Raw genomic sequence first — 13,771 nt, 5'->3', positions numbered from 1 at the left:
TGGAGCAGTACAGAATTGCTCCATTATCTGTTGCTGAGAAAACAGATTGGGAGTGAGTTCACTGACTGCTACTGGGAGAGTATAGTGGCAGTGAGTCCACTGTCTGTGGCTCCGAACAGAATATGAAATGGTTGAAAGGCCAATAATTGGGCACAAGGAGATAATGGGTCCACATTCTGATCCTAAGGGAAACAGATATATTTGGGGCCACCGGACATTTCTAGATCTACAGAGGAGGAGCGGGTCCTTAGGCCAATTTTTAGAGGAACAGTGTTTTGTGGAGTTACTAGCTGTTCGTAGGATAACAGAGTGGATGTTGGCATACCAGCGGTTACTAGATTGGCAGTTGGATTCAAGGGCATTGCTGGTAACAGTGTGGCATTGAAGTCGGAGGCCATTGCTACATGAACAGAGTGGATTCTGTTCAGAAGCCTTAGCTAGGGGAATATTATGGAAGTTTGGATCTTGGGCGCTGCTGGAGAACAGTGTGCGCTGGGTCTGAATGCAGTTACAAGGGGAACAATGTGGGTGGGGACAAAGCCCATTGTGAAAAGCCTTTGCTTGGGTAAAAACTGGCGTGTTACACCAGATCCTGTGGGTGGGTGAGCAGTGTGATAATGGATATGCCCATCTTTGCCCTACGAACTGAGACGTGTTGGAACATTGGCACTGATTAAGTGGACATAAGAAGCTGTGCCGGCGACGCGTTCCTAAGTGAGCCTAGAAGGACGGAGCTGCCAGGGCCTTCAAGAGGAATAGAGAGTGTGGGAATGACCGGGCATTTTCAGGGGAGGAGAGGGAGTTGGGGCCTCCCGTCTATGCTGGGGAGCAGGGTGCAGTTGGGATGAAAAACAACTTCAGGCAGACCATTCATTTGTAATAAGGTGGTTGAATAAACGGTGCAGGCAATTGTTCATAGGTCTGATGTTTTTGGGCTCCAGGGTGAGGATGGTTAAGAGCTCAACATACAGCGATGTTCAATTATCAGAAATTTTAAACTGAAATAGAAGGAGGTGAGATAGTTTTGCTAGTTTTAGACGAGATTAACAAAATAGTAAGGAGCAACAGTTATCTGGACAATGTGGAACCGTTATGAGAAGAGCTGTGAAATACCAAAGCTGAAAAAAAAACATTGGTGCGAGTTGTGTACTGCCCACCAAACATTTGTGAGTTTGGGACTGGGATCAAATAGAAAATTATAAGTGAGTGCACTAATGGTACAGCAGATAATCTGGGTGACTTCATTCTGCATGTTGATTGAAGTAATCAAACTGGTAGCAATAATGGAGAACGATTTCCTTGAATTTAAGAGTCATGATTGATACCTAACATTTGTCAGATTTGAGGGGCAATCTAATCCTGCTCCTTGCAGAATGACCATTACATTCCCATTAATTGATGTTCGTAATTGATATAAGTTTACTCATTTCGCTCATTCTTCTTAGATTGGAAATTTCAACATAGAGTCATACAGTCATACATTAACCTCTGCATCCCACGGTCAAGCCAGTTTTGTATCCAATCTGAGAGCCCGCCCGGGATTCCATGCGTTCTACCATGTGGAAACTTATCAAAGGCATTCCTGAAATTCATATAAACTACGTCTACCGCCCTGGCCTTGTCAACCTTCATTAAAGAACTCTTGCAATTGTTTGAGGCGGATTGTTTGAAGCGTGTTTTCCTACCCCAAAGCCTGCGGATTGCTGCTGAACAAAGACACCTTGGAGTGCAGGTTGATAGTTCCTTGAAAGTGGAGTTGCAGGTAGATAGGATAGTGAAGAAGGCGTTTGGTATGCTTTACTTTATAAGTCAGAGTATTGAGTACAGGAGTTGGGAGGTCATGTTGCGGCTGTACAGCCATTGGTTAGGCGACTGTTGGAATACTGCATGCAATTCTGGTCTCCTTCCCATCGGAAAGATGTTGTGAAACTTGAAAGGGTCCAGAAAAGATTTACAAGGATGTTGCCAGGGTTGGAGGATTTCAGCTGCAGGGAGAGGCTGAACAGCTGGGGCTTTTTTTCTCTGGAGCGTCGGAGGCTGAGGGGTGACCTTACAAAGGGGCATGCATAGAATAAATAGACAAAGTCTTTTCTCTGGGGTCGGGGAGTCTAGAACTAGAGGTCATTAAGTTTTGGGTGAGTGGGGAAAGATATAAAAGACACGTCGGGGGCAATGTTTTCACACAGAGGGTGGTACGTGTATGGAATGTGCTGCCAGACGACGTGATGGAGGTTGGTACAATTGCAACATTTAAGAGGCATTTGGATGTGTATATGAATAGGAAGGGTTTGGAGGGACATGGTCTGGTAGGTGGGACTAGATTGGGTTGGGATATCTGGTCGGCATGTACAGGTTGGACCGAAGGGTCTGTTTCCAAGCAGTACATCTCAATGACCCTATGACTCTAATCTTCTCAAGAAACGTACCCACCACATCTGTAACGATTACTGGTCTATAGCTCCCAATATTTTCTTTCCAGCCCTTACTGAACAATGGAACAACATTCGCTGTCCTCCCGTCACTTACGATAAGCCACAATATCAACCAGGTCCCCCTGCGATTTCTTCTCTGGACTGCTGCAGTGTTCTTAGATATACCTGGTGAGGTCCAGGTGATATTTTCCACCTTCATACATTTGAATATGCAAAGCAACATCTCTACTGTGTTGTCTACTTTCCCCAAGATATCACAACGAATATATTGAAATCATTTTATTCTTTTGGTGAATATCTAAAACAGTCACCGTGTTTCCAAATTTTCTTCACTCATTATGTCGATCATGAAGACAGATAATTTTATGCTTAAATTACCAGTTTCGTTGCGTTGAATTATATACATTTCAAGTATTTGATCAACTGTACATTTTGTTGCAGGGACAATGGCAAAGACCATTTGTTCAAGGATCTCTCAGAACAAATCAGAATGCTTAACTATAGTTGTCAGCAGCTGGTTCTTCAACTCCATTTTGGTTATCCAGTTTCCTATGGAAACTCAGAGATACTTATTAAAGGTATGTTGTATGGGTGTAAAGTTTTAAAAATTTCCAGACAGATTCACTACCGTTTGAGCAGAGGAAACAAATTGGTTCATATAACAAGCAACTTTGTGTCTCTTCTCTCCCACAGTTCTCTATAAGTCTGTGCTATGGACACAAAATACTGTAGAGGAACAAGCGATTCAGTGCAAAACCCACTTTGAGAATTTCAGTTAGTCACCAGCACAGAACGAATCAGGAATTCAGACTTCAGATTGAGGATCCGAAAGTTACAAGTAAAAAAAATCAAAGCAAAGCACAACATTCAATAAGAATAGTTGAAGACCATGTGCAATTTTTCCCCAATTTTAATTTACTGCAAAAATATTTTTTAAAATAACTTGTCTTTTGATAATCTTCCTGCTGTCATGTAAATTTTTGTCATCTCTCCCTTCATCGTTGAGATCACAAAACCCTTGGACATTAGGCTGGGTCCTCAGTGTAACTGGCGCACTGTTCGGTAGACATACAATAGCGATGCTTTCTCGAGAAATTCCGGCGTCGTGAGCTTTCTGGCAGTTATGTCAAAGAAAACGATAGCGTGTGGCAAAATTGTACGGTCACTTCAATCATGATCTCCCTAAATTTTTTTCCTCTTCCTAACTTGTGAGTGTAGTCACTATTTTTCATGGTATTTTAAACAAACATAAATGGGGGTTGGGGCGTGAGAGGGGTGTTAATATATATTATAATGTGTTGTATAACATATCAATTATATATCATATTTTTAATACCTTAAATCATGTTTTATCGTCGGATATGATGATCGGCTAAAAGCCCTCTTGTATATCTACAGTGTTTAAAGCAGAACCTGTCTTTGTGGCGGTATCATACTCTTCGGAATCCCTAATTGTTACCGAGAGAGACGTTGCATCATTGACATCTTCCATTGCATTATCAGTGGAAATCTTGCAACGAAAGCTGCAATGTTCTAACTGACTGTGTGAAACCGAGAGAATGGTTTCTGACATCAGTGTGGGAACGTGGATTAGTTTAGCCGCAAAGGGCAGCAGTCTGGAAATGACTGATGCTCGAGTGAAACAATTTGTTACTAATTTCCGTGCAGAAGTGGCACCATATTAACCAGTGAGGCCAAACGATTTCTTTAACAATTTTCTTCTGCCCTGAGCTGGGATCACGGCAATCCTGATGATAGAAAAACACGAATGTATGCAGATGCATCAACCCATGGATACTTGCCTTTGACGTGATGCTGGACATTACTGTGCTGTAATAGTTTTCCCCGCATTCCTTTCTCCGGGTGCTAACATTGCGATGACCAGATTTTGGAGATGCGTCAATGGTCGACAACAATCAACCGACGATTTCAGGTTATACAGTCCGACTTTGATAACGATCCAGCTGAGAAGCCATTCCATTTTCTGTCGGTACCATTGCATTATGCAACAATCATAGAGCATAGCATATATAATAGTACATACATGACAGGCCATTGACCCCTCGATGTTTAGACCGATTATCCTACTCGAAGATTAGACGAGCTATATATCCTTCATTGTACTAACTTACATGTGCCGATCCGAATGTTGCTTAAATATCCGTAAAATATCTAAATCTACTGCAACTGCTGGCAGTGCATTCCATGCAACCATCACTCTCTGTGTAAAGAACGTACATCTGACATCTCCCCTAAACCTTCCACCATTCACCTTAAATATAAGCTCATTCCTGAGAGAAATTTCCCCCCTCAGAACAAATCTCTAGCTATCCACTCTATCTATGCCTCTCATCATCTTGTTCGATAATATTAAGCCACCACCCTTCCTCCTTCGCTCCAATAAGAAAAGTCTTGGCTCCCTCAAGCTTTCTTCATAAGAACTGCCCGAGTAAATCTCATCTGCACGTTCTCTAAAGCTTTCAGATCATCCCATAACGAGGAGACAAAAGCTGAACACAATCGTCCAAGTGTGATTTAACCAGGGCTTTATAGAGCTGCAACATAATCTCACAGCCTTTAAATTCAATCTCGTCATAAGAAAAGACAACACACCATACATTTTTTAAATATTCATATCTACTTGTGTGGCAGCTTTGAGGGCTCTATTGACGTGAACCCGAATTTCCCTGTGTTCCTCCATACTGCCAATAATCCTGCCTTTAATCCTATAATCTGCATTCAGATTTGACCTTCTAAAAGAGTCACTTTACAGTTTTCCATGTTGAAATCCATCTGCCACTGTTCAGCCCTGCTCTGCTTTTTATCAATATCCCATTGCAACCTACAAGTGCCATCCATAATATGCACAATTCTAACAAACGTCGTGTCATCGGCAAACGTACTAACCCACCCTTCCACTTCCTCATCCAAGTCATTGATTAAAAAAAATTGCAAAGAGCAGAGTCCCTGCAGAGCAACACTGGTCAAAAAGCTCCAGGCTGAATACTTTCCTTTTCCAACCTCTCTTAGTTTCCTATAGGCCAGCCCATTCTGTATCCAGATAGACAAGATGTCCCTGTATCCAAAACTCCTTACTTTCTGATTGAGCCTACCGTGGGGAAAATTATCGAACACCTTGCTAAAATCAATGCGTACCACATAACGTTTTCTACTATCATTAACGTGCTTTGTCACATTCTCAACTAATTCAGCCAGGCTTGTGAGGCATGACCTGCCCCTTACCATGCCATAATGACTATTTCTAATCAAGCAGTGCTTTTCCAAATAATCATGAATGTTGTCTCTCAGAATCATCTCCAAAACGTTGCCCACCACCGACATCAGACTTACTGGTCTGTAAATCCCATGATTATCCTTGGATCCTTTCTTGAACAGGGCAATAACTTTTGCCAAACTCCAAAGAGCTAGTATTACACTCGTGGATAGTGAGGACTCAATAATAATCCAAAAAGGCGCAGCAATCTCTTCCCTCGCTTCCCGTCATAACCATGGTAATATCATGACTAGTCATGGATATTTGTCAATTGTGTTGTTTTTCAACATTAGCAGCATATCTTCCTTCTTATTTGAACCTGTTCGAGCGTATCAATCTGTTTCGCCCTGTCCTCACAAACGTCAAGGTCCCACACACTCGTCATACTGAAGCAAAATATTCAATACGGCCATAACCCACCTCCTCTGACTCCAGGCACATGTTTGCTCCACTGTCCCTGCTTGGCGTTACCTTTACACTGGCCATTCTGTTGTTCGTCATACAATTGTCGAACGCCATGGGGATTTGCTTAATTCTACAGGACAAGGCTTTCACATGAAAGCTTCCATCTGCTCTACGTGCACTCTTCAGTTTCTTCCTCGCTACTGTTATGACACCGGGTGCACCGTTCTGCCAACTTAAACCAAACACAAAGCAAAGCATCCCTCATGCTTAAATCTGTTCAATATCGAACGATACCAAATATCATTGTTGAAAGAAAAAGGCAACAATTTAATTCTCTATCCTCAAAAGAAAGCATTAAACAACAGTTGTTTACAAATCCTTGATCTGAAACCGATTTTAATTGCTGGTGCGATAACTTAACTCTTAACTTTATGGCAAACCAATTTTCCAAATCAGTTGTCGTCTTTGGATATCGACTTCTCTCTGTGTATTTCACCAGCTCGTGTTTGGTCTTCTGGTGCACAACTTTCTATTGACAGCTAAGCTAGAAGAGATACTTGTTAGGAAGGAAGATGTGTTGGGCATTTTGAACAACTTGAGGATAGGCAAGTCCCCGGGCCTGACATGATATATCCTAGGATTATGTGGGAAGCAAGAGAGGAAATTGCAGAGTCTTTGGCAATGATCTTTTGGTCTTCACTGTTAACGGGTGTGGTATCATGGGACTGGAGAGTGGCGAAAGTTGTGCCCCTCTTCAAAAAAGCGAATAGGGATAACCCCGGGAATTACAGGCCAGTTAGTCTTACTTCGGTGGTAAGCAAAGTAATGGAAAGGGTACTGAGGGATGGGATTTATGAGTACCTGAAAAGACACTGCTTGATTAGGGACAGCCAGCACGGATTTGTGAAGGATAGGTCTTGCCTTACAAGACTTATTGAATTCTTGTAATAAGTCAAGAGGTGATCAAGCATGTGGATGAGGGTAGAGCAGTAGATGTAGTGTCCATGGATTTTAGTGAGGCATTTGATAAGGTTCCCCATGGTAGGCTTATGCGGAAAGTCAGGAGGCATGGGATAGAAAGAAATTTGGCCAGTTGATAGAAAATTGGCTAACTGGTCGAAGTCAGAGAGTCGTGGTAGATGGTAAATATTCAGCCTGGAACCCAGTTACGAGTGGAGTTCTTCAGGGATCAGATCTGGGTCCTCTGCAGTTTGTAATTTTAATTAATGACTTGGAAGAGGGAGTCGAAGTGTGTGTCTGTAAATTTGCAGATGAAACGAAGATTGGTGGAGTTGTGGATAGTAAGGAGGGCTGTTGTCGGCTGCAAAGAGACTTAGATATGATGCAGAGTTGGGCTAAGGAATGGCAGATGGAGTTCAACCCTGTCAAGTGTGAGGTTGTCCATTTTGGAATGACAAAAAAGAATGCGCAATATAGTGTTAACGGTAGGGTTCTTAGTAAAGTGGAGAAGCAGAGGGATCTTGGGGTCTATGTTCATAGATCTTTGAAAGTTACCACTCAGGTGGATAGAGCTTGTAAGAAGGCCTATGATATATTAGCGTTCATTAGCAGAGGGATTGAATTCAAGAATCGTGAAGTGATGATGCAGCTGTACAGGGCCTTGGTTAGGCCACATTTGGAGTACTGTGTGCAGTTCTGGTCTCCTTACTTTAGGAAAGGTGTGGAAGCTTTGGAGAGGTTGCAGAGAAGATTTACCAGGATGTTGCCTGGAATGGAGAATAGGTCGTACGAGGATAGGTTGAGAGTGCTAGGCCTTTTCTCGTTGGAACAGCGAAGGATGAGGGGTGACTTGATATAGGTTTATAAGATGATCAGAGGAATAGATAGAGTAGACAGTCAGAAACATTTTCCCCGGGTGCAACAGAGTGTTACAAGGGGACATAAATTTAAGGTGAAGGGTGGAAGGTACAGGGGGATGTCAGTGGTAGGTTCTTTACCCAGAGAATGGTGAGGACATGGAATGCGCTGCCTCTGGGAGTGGCAGAGTCAGAATCATTGGCGACTTTTAAGCGGCAATTGGATAGTTACATGGATGGGTGCTTAAGCAAGGATAAATGTTCGGCACAACATCGTGGGCCGAAGGGCCTGTTCTGTTCTGTATTGTTCTATGTTTTATGTTATATGTGCCTTTCAGAGAACTAGTTTTCTGGCAGTCTGTTAAGGTTTGGCCATTCTTTCTTTTTCTCCCTTACTGTTCAATGTATCCGATCTTTACACACAAAACATCTGACCGGCTCATTAGTTTGATGTTATCCAAAACAATAATATTAAAATTCGATTGGATTTCGGTTTCTTGGACATAACTTAAACTGACTGGCCGAAATTCAATTTGTTGTTTACAATGCCCACGCAGGTCCAGATTTTAGTTTTAGAATCAAATGTTACATGTTAACATTTTTCAACACTGTCTGTGCCAGGCAGAGGTTTCAGATCCGTTATCGATGCAGTACAAGTCTACAAATTCCTAACACTACCTTGTAACCTTCCAGAACCCTGTTTGATTCTTGCGTCCCCAACCATATGTAAACTTTGAGTTTACTTTAGATAAATTTTGGAAAGGCAAATCAGTGCAGAACATATACGTTTAATGGATAACATCCTGACAAGTGGTGCTGAACAAAGATACAATGGAGTGCAAGTTCATTCTTCTTTGAAAGTCGAGCCGCAGTTAGATAGGATTGTGAAGAATATGTTTGCCACGTATTCTTTTATTGGACAAGGCATTGTGTGCAGGAGTTGAGAGATCATGTTCAGGCTGGACAGGACATGTTTTAGGTAAATGTTGGAATATTGTGTGCAAATCTGGTCTCACTCCTGTTAGAAGGAGTTTGTGAAACTTGGAAGGATTCAGAAAATATTTGCAGGGATGCTAACAGGACTGCAGAATTTGTGCTACAAGGAGGGGCTGAATAGCTTGGGGCTCTTTTACCTGAAACATCAAGGTTGATTGCTGAATTATAGAAGATTATATCATCATGATCGCATAAATGGCGTAAATAGACAAGGTATTTTCCTTGTGGTCGTGAACCAGTACTAGAGCGCATACGTTTAGGGTGAGAGGGGAAAAAATTAAACGGATCCGATGGGCAACGTTTTCACGCAGAGGATAGTGTGCGTGGAATGAATTGATAGAGGAAATGCTGGAGACTGGTAAACTCCAACATTTAAAAAAAAATTTGCATGTTTATATGAATAGGAGTGGTTTAAAGGAATATGGGCCATGAGCAAGCAAATGGGACTAAATTATGTTCGGATATCTAGTCGGCATGGACGTGTTGCACGAATATTCTGTTTCAGTCCTGTAGATCTTTAGGACTCTATGACTTAACTACAGCTTATTCCTCTTGACTAGATTTTCCATATCTCTTGTCACCCATGGAACAGACCTATTCAGCACGTGTACCAAATTCTCCCTGGACAACCTCCACACTTCTGTTGTGCATTTCCATTGATAACATATGGTCCCAATTTTATGCTCCATAGTTACTGCAATATAGTGGCTGCGCTATAATCCCCCCATCTCAACTATATACACTTCCATACCGCCTGCTCCTTTTCCTCTCGATGACTATAGTAAAGGTTGCCGAAATGCTGTGCAACCGAGGGACCCAGCACCTGACATTTGACCTGAGTCGTTGCCAAGCACCAGATAGAATATGGCTCCACCAACTCGACTCGACATATGTACATATTGAGACGTGAAGGGGGTGCCAATCAATATTAGGAAAAATCAAGTCACCAATGACAAAAAACCGTTCTTGCTGCAGCTTTTCAAGATCTGCCTCCCAATCTGGTCCTCCCTCTCTCTGTTACTATTGGGGGCCCTGTGGAAAACTCCCAACAAAAGCTATTTCTCCTTTCTTGTTTATGACTTCCAGCCATAATGACTGATTAGACAAACCCACTAAGACGACCTCAGTTTCTGCAGCAGATATACTTTTCCTGATTTGGAATGCCAATGCCAGCCTCATTTACCTCGCTTCCTATTCCTTTGGAAACATCGAAATCCCAGAAAGATCTACAACCTTTACTGACCCAGTGATGCCCATGTCTCAGTCATGGCCACAACATTGTACCTCCATGTTCCGATTCATGCTTAAAGTTTATCACCCTTCTTCCTCACAGTTCTTGCATTAAAATACACACACCTCAACACATCGCACTGACTTCAACTTTGCCCTATCAATTGTCAACACATCTTCACGCTATATCCGACTGTTCACTACCTATCCCCGATTGTGTTTCTTAGCGCTGTTTCCCATCAGCCTGCCAAAATAACTTAAACTCTCCTGAAGAGCTCGAGCAATCGTGCTGATCAGGATATTAGTACCCCTCCAGTTCACGTGTAACCCGTTCTCCTTGCACAGATCACATATTCCCCAGAGTGTATACCATTGATGCGAATATCTGAATCCATCCCTCCTACACCAGGTCTGCAGCTACACATTCAATCACATTCGTTCTCTGTTGCCAGCCTCATTCGTCCGCGGCACCGGTCGCCATCTTGAAATCCCTACTCCACTCGTCGTGCATTTTAGCGTCCAATCTAACTCCCTACATTCCCTTTTCAGTTCCTCACCACTTTTCCTAGCAATATCATTGATACATATGTATATCACAACTTATGGATGATCACCCTCCACCCTAAGCATTCTTCAGGCTTAATCCGAAGCATCACTACCATGGCACCCGGAAGGCAATTTACAACCTAGGAAGCTCGTTTGTGACCACAGAATCTCGTGTCTGTTCCTGTAACGTTTGAATCTCCAATCACTGTCGTTTTCCTAATCTCCTCCTTCCCTTCTGAGCCAACTGCCAGGCTCAGTGCCAGGGACCAGGCCTCTGTGCAGTACACATATTATTCAGGGGAATAGTCACAGGGGATCCCTCCACTGCCTGCCTCCATTTCCCTCTCCTGACCATCACAGAGATACATTTATCCTGTAACTGAGGTGTGACAACCTCCAAATAACCTCACTCTATCACATCCTCAACCTTCCAACTATTCCAATGTTTCTCCAGCTCCAGATCCAGATCCCTTTGAGGCAGCTCTGACGAGCTGAAGTTTACTGCAGTTCCCAGGTGAAGTCAACCAGGACACTAGTGGTGATCGTTTCCGCTCATATCCGCAAGAGTAACTGCTCCAGCTTCCACTCCTTCAGCTTAAATTGCCAAAGTGATAAAGAAAACAACCCTAACTTACCAACCGCCCAGGCAGTGTCTTTTTGTTTGGCTAGAAGAGGAGAGGTTTGGAGACTGTACATGTGTATTCACTCGGGTGTAGCCACTGCCAGAATATATTCTTGAGCTTACTCAGCGGTCCCCGTGTCTATTCCCTCCTGTTCATCCTTCACTCTGCTGTAAGTATCTTATGTTCAACCTTATCTTCTCGGCTGCCTGTTGGTTCGCGCTCTCCCGATTCCCGCTATAACAATGGACCTTAAAATCATAAGGGGCTTGGTTCCACTATCTGTGCATAGTCCACGGGTAATAGTAGTGGAACTAAAGACTCGGAGGTTAAATGGAAATTACCAAAACATGTGTCGATCTGAACAATTGTATGTCAACATCCGTTCATAAAATTTCCAATAATATATGCAGATCTCATCACAACCTGCACCAGTTTTTATTAGCCTCATTACATTAGCTGTCTATGCTGTCTTAGTGTAAATTCAATGAAATTTAAATGACCAGATTCTAGTTTTTGTTCTCAAACACCACAAGCAGTATTATCAGAAACATGTCCGAGATCATTTCTGGCAATGAATAGCCTGATGTAAGGCTGAGGAAGGTGAAAGAAGACTCAGACAGCTCTTTGGAAGACGTTTACCTGGATAAGGTCAAACGTCCTCATTCAGTGTAACATATTCGATCATCCTGATTCAGACGGATCGAGGTATACAACACAGAAACAGGCCCTTCAATCCAAATTGCCTATGCCGTCAAGATATGTTAAATTAATCTTTCCCATTTGCCACAAATTTAGTTCATTTCTCTTTTAAACCTGTCCTATTCATGTGTCATTCCACATAACTTTAAAGTATCGTAATTGTAAACGCTTCCAATACTTCCTCCAGCAGCTGGTTCTGGACATGCACACTGTCTACGTTAAAATGGTATCTCTCAGATCCCTTTTCAGTCTTTCACTCCCACCTTAAACACAAACCCTTCAAACCTCTTTCATTCCATTTCTTTTCAGTGGCTGGAACAGCGAGTAGAGTTGGGGTAATCACAGACCTCGAGTTTGAATTCTCTTTCCCTCCGCTACATTTGCTCTGCTCATGACTGACAGCTACCGCAAAATTCATTCACCTTTATGGTTGCACTATTCTCGACCACAAGTTCCGTTTGTTTTCATTCTCACACTTATCACAGACATTTATGACCTACTGTGATACTGTTGTTACTTGTAACAGCAGTGAAGCGTTACTAGGTATCTGACAGAGCTTTGCCCGCCTTCATGCATCGAGAAAAAAAGACCACATTTCACTGATTACCTCGAGATATTCAGCATTTAATTCCAAGCTCTTCGATGGTAGCACATTGACCAGCATCATGTCACGATGTAGAACTCTTTCGCTGTGAAAAATAATATCCTTTCACAAGTACTGAATCGAGAGCATCCAAGGCCAGACCACACTTTAGGTTCCTGATTTCACTTTACTTATTTTGATGGTAAGTCAACATGGTAATCGGAATGATGTCCCAAGCTTTTATTCTACATCAATGACAGATTGATGATATCTTTGCAAACGAGAATAAATAGTGAAAACAAATCTAAGTTTACAAAGCAAATAGCGCATTTCAATTTGGGTGTATAATGCGTTGCAAAGGTCGCCCAGCAGCAAATAAAAAAAACCCACTGAAACTAAATGACAAAATTGAATCTAGAAAGTATTCCCCTATGATCCAAATATGTTAAAATGTTGAATTGCACCAAAGGTTTAAAAAGCTCAAAAGATGTGCTTTAAATGCTTACCACCAAAGGGCAGTGAGTTGGTGTTTTCACTGTTGACTTAGGTCAGTGGTAAGTTCAAAATTGAACTGAATTACTCAGGAAATTGTTGATTAAACAAATCGCTTGGGATCACGAACAATAATTTCAAATTTGCATCACTGTTTCATTTTCAATTATGCAATTGTAATCGAGTTATCGGTAGTACCATTATGTGTGTCTCTTTACATGCTGCCACTTGGGACGGATAGCGGCGAGAGATGGGCGGAAGTTCAGACGGAGCGCAAAGCCGGTCGGGAAGGTAAGTGATTGCTATATAAAGAACTTACCTCGACGCCAACGGTCTTTTCGCAGCAGAGAGCGGCGAGAGCTGGGCGGAAGTTCAGACAGAGCGCAAAGTCGGTCGAGAAGGTAAGTGATTGCTATTAGAGTGGGTGTGTTCTAAACCCCAGGTCCTACAAAATAGGGTCTCCCTCCCTCCCTCTTCCTCTAACCTTAACTAAGAGTCCACAGAGGGTCTAAGGAAGTTTAGATCGAAGAGTGAGGCTTCAACTAAGGAATCTTTGAGAAGGAGGTTCAGTGAAGTGATTACACCACAGTTGAAGAGGGTGAAGACATGACTGCCCAGCTGGTTCAGTGCGCTACGTGCTTGATGTGGGAGGTCAACGACTCTGGTGTGTCTGG

Source organism: Chiloscyllium plagiosum, chromosome 27 (assembly GCF_004010195.1).
Source record: "Chiloscyllium plagiosum isolate BGI_BamShark_2017 chromosome 27, ASM401019v2, whole genome shotgun sequence".
Classification (NCBI taxonomy): Eukaryota; Metazoa; Chordata; class Chondrichthyes; order Orectolobiformes; family Hemiscylliidae; genus Chiloscyllium; species Chiloscyllium plagiosum.
The sequence above is the reverse complement of the archived record's forward strand: the minus strand, read 5'-3'. Positions refer to the sequence as shown.